This window comes from Amphiura filiformis, chromosome 18, assembly GCF_039555335.1.
Source record: "Amphiura filiformis chromosome 18, Afil_fr2py, whole genome shotgun sequence".
NCBI classification, from domain to species: Eukaryota; Metazoa; Echinodermata; class Ophiuroidea; order Amphilepidida; family Amphiuridae; genus Amphiura; species Amphiura filiformis.
The window spans coordinates 42,551,362-42,555,793 of NC_092645.1; positions in this window are offsets into that span (position 1 = coordinate 42,551,362).

A 4,432-nucleotide genomic window follows, 5' to 3' on the forward strand; every position below is an offset into this window, starting at 1 on the left:
GGCCCCCGGGGGGGGTACTCAAGTTTGATTTTGGTAGGGACGTGCCGCTGAGATTTTGGAAGTAGACCCATAAATATACCAATTTTCCAAGAAATTTGGACCCATTGATATACCAAAAGTCAAAATTTGTGGCCAAATTTCCCCAAAATTGTCTTAGTTTTTACAAATTTTCCCAAAATTTTGGGAAAATTTTGGCTAGATTAAGGAAAATTGGGCTGTTTTCCGAAAAAATTGAGAAAATTTTGAAAAAAGGACCCATTCATATACCAAAATAAGCTTTGAAAAAGGGGTCATTGATATACCAGAAGGCTGAAAATGCTACCCATGTTTGCGGCACGTCCCCGTATGGTCATTTGTACTGAGTACCCCGGGTAATGGCCCCAGTAGAAACAGGGAGAAGGGTGATGTGTGGTGATGTGAGTTAATACGCAGTAAAGGCCCCAGTAGAAACAGGGTGAAGGATGATCGATGAGTGGCTATGCGGGTTAACCTCACCATCAACCACCATTTTAGGTGGTTTTTAGTGATCCTTATGCAGTGGCGTGCACAGTAGAAACGGTACGTGACGATTACACAGAAAGTCATTTAAACTGTGCAATTTGACCTTATGCAGGTTGAAGGTCAGGAAAAAAGTTCTTTGGACTTTGGCCCTTCCCACTAAATACGTGGGTATAGTGAATCGTTTACATTTGTAGCGCAGCAGAAAAAAAGCGACATGGTTGATGGTGAGATTAAAAGTGGGAAAGAATCAAATTTGGCTGATACGAAGCGCTCAGTATAAACATGTTGTTAGTGTTTGATACATGTAGAAAAGGTTACATGTAGATTTGTGAAAATAATTGAGGTTGATGTTAACAAATATAAATGTCCTTTTCATGGTATTATCTATATACCCTCTACTATACCCCTGTGAATGTCAAGTTCACAATGTGTATATTTAGCCCACATTCCACGCATTCCTGAGAAAGCTCTATATGTGACATATTGCAACACATTATACCGTCACAGCCACCGTGCATTTGGCGGGCACTTGAGTAGCCCCAGCCATAGCATGGCAGATGCAGTATTTTATTCTGATAAACAAAGAATAAAACTTGTTCCGTTTTATTTCAAGAGTTCAGTCAGAAATGTAAAAACAAACAGCAGCAATTTCAAGTCAACAAGGCCTAAATGAGCTTAAATGCAAAAGATTGTTATTCATTTCACTATGATGATAACAGGAGATGCGTGCATAATTGCTTTCACCAAAAACGTGTTCTTCTCTAATGACCATCTTCCTTTATATGTTACCACCAAGAGTCAAGAAGCTCTAAAACTGATTTATTTTCAGTGTACAATATTTAATTTTTCAATAATTATGTTTCTTTTGTGCAATAAGTTCAACAATGAAAAATAAGAGAAACATAAAAAGTAATAAAGAACAAATCTGAAAACCAAGGTGTGCATGTGTTCAACTTTCGTTGTGCGATATTTTGATGGTTAGCCACTCTTGACACCCCTGTCATCTTGGGCTCATAAGTTAAGTTGCTTTTAAGATACGGAATTGAAAATTAGCAAACAGTTACAAAAAGGATAAATAAATAATATCTGAAAAAAGGACATTGTTTTGTTGTACCATCACAAAATGCGGTTCATTTTTAACATGTAACCTTTTATGGGACCCCTTGTACCTTAAGACCCTATACTTGAATATTGAGAAAATTTTGAAAAAAAAACCTATCCATATACCGAAATTGGACTAGAAAAGGGGATCACTGATATATCAAAAGGCCGAAAATGAGACTCATGTTTGCGTCACATCCCTGTATGGTCATTTATGCTTCACTATCATCAACAGTAAAAAGTTTGAAATATTTCTATCGGTCGATTAAAATGAGTACCGTACCTCTTTCAGGCTGTGGCTTGGTTGCAGTCACGTTTTTTAAAGACAAATTGTTTTGGTTGCAAACTATTGTTTTTCAATAATGATTTGAATACATGTTAGAGTTATAAGTGTAAGAAAATGTTTGATATTGTCACTGAAAAACCTCATGTGTATACTTTTTGCCCTTGAACATGGATGAAGCAAGCCATTCAATATAAAGTCTACACCTACAAGGCTTTATCCATTTTCAAGGGCCAACAGTATGAAGTGTTTCCTGCATTATATTTTTGGCCCTTGAACATGGATGAAGCAACCTCTTCAATATAAAGTCTACACCTACAAGGCTTTATCCATGTTCATTGTTCAAGCGCCCAGTGATGATATTCAGCTGAACCATATTTGATTTATGAAGAAAAGATCTTCAACCTGCATGCTGTATTTTTATAATGTTTGTACCATTTTGTAAGTGTACAATGCATTTATATTAATATACAAGCTGTATCAAAATAATTGGTACCCATCAATTTTCATTGAAAATGGATGAGTCTGATCAAAATTCAACATAAAATCTAAAAAAATGTGTAGATTATTGTATAACAAGTCATAAACTATACATTCTGGATATTTCGAGAGTATCCAATGTTGTATTTGGAAGAGGCAGGCTTTTCAATGAACATCAAAATTGATTCTGAATCCAGGTTTCCCAGCCTGGTTTGGTGTTACGGAAGATAACACATTTGTATTTATTGCTCAGGCCATTTTAGGGTATATTTATACCCAATTTAATGAGCTTTTTCATGTTTTCCACCAATTCCAGGATTTTTTAGGAGAATTTGTGCCTGATATTTTAAAACTAATGTTTTATTAATATTCATTGTGCCATATTTTGCCCTTTGTACTTAAAAAAAATGGGATTCTATTTGCAGTTATTTGAATATTGTATTGTTACATGATCAGTCTATAATATCGAATTGATTAATTTGAATTAAACAATTCATCGAGTGGCCATGGGCAGCGCCATTAGACATGTTACAAGACTACCAAGTGACAGGTGATGGACCGTACCCACACAATTTAATATATAGGCACTTTTTTGATAATTTTCATCAAGGTTACTCAAAACTAACCTAGCTAATTTATTATACATCAGGGGTATCTGCATTTTTAATATGCTATGAAAAACTTGCTTTTAAAAATATCTACCGACGGAAATGAAAATTCATCGACGGATAGTCTTGTTATGCTCTCACAAACTAAGAAAAAAATCTGAAAAATCCAAAATTTTGGTCTAAAACATGCCCAAGGTTACTGCTGTCCCATTCAAAAGTACAGGAAGACCACCTACAGCGTTGAGGTCAACTTTCTAGACTTCCTGTCTACTGGCAGTAATAATGGCTACTACCCAGTGCTAACATCAATGAATTGTTTAATTATAGACTGATGATATTTTCAAATTTTATATTTTGGATGGAATTAGTCTATCAAATAATAAGCGCTATGTATATTAAAAGTTAATAGTGTTTGTTTATAATCTGTTCCAAATCCAGTGACACCTTGTGCATATCCCATCCATATTTTCCTGGGTAGGCCTGCTCACTGCAGGGACATGAAAACTGGTATTAGAGCCCTGTTATATTGATTTTTTAAATTCAGAGATGCCACTTCTCCTGATTTATCAGGAATTCCTGATTTTTGCCATTTTTAGCCAAGAATTCAGGATTTTTTTGGCAATAAATGAGTGGCTATGCTTTGCAACTTCCTGATTTTTATCAACAAGCAAGTGGCATCTCTGTTTAAATAGTCCAGGCCCTGTCCTGCTACAGACCCGTATACATTTTTCAAAGAGGAAAGTTTGAAAGTTGATTCGAGTAGGGTATGCATAGGTCTTCCCAATTCTACTAGGTGGAAAATTCCAAACCCGGGCAAACTCTGTATATAGCCATTTTTCAAAATGTACTTATGAACCAGGTAAAATGACAATAACTCTGAAACTACTTGACCTAGGGAGGTGATTGAGGGGTCTATCCCCACTAAATCAAAGCTGTCTGATTGAATGAAGAGGGTTTCATGGATGTCTGAGGTCCAGGACACCTGTAATCCAAGATGGCCGCCCATAGCAACCATAAATCATCATAATAGCCAGGTGAAATTACAATAATTCGGAATCTGACTGACCTACAAGGGTCGTTGAGGTGTCTATGCCCACTAAATCAAGGCTGGCTGAGTGAATGAAGGGGGTTTCATGGATGTCTGAGGTCCAGGACACCTGAAATCCAAGATGGCCGCCCAAAGCGACCATAAATCATCATATTAGCCAGGTGAAATGACAATAATTCGGAATCTGCTTGACCTACAAGGGTCGTTGAGGTGTCTATCCCCTAAATCAAGGCTGGCTGAGTGAATGAAGGGGGTTTCATGGATATCTGAGGTCCAGGACACCTGAAATCCAAGATGGCCGCCCAAAGCGACCATAAATCTTCAAATTAGCCAGGTGAAATGACAATAATTCGGAATCTGCCTGACATACAAGGGTCATTGAGGTGTATATCCCCACTAAATCAAGGCTGG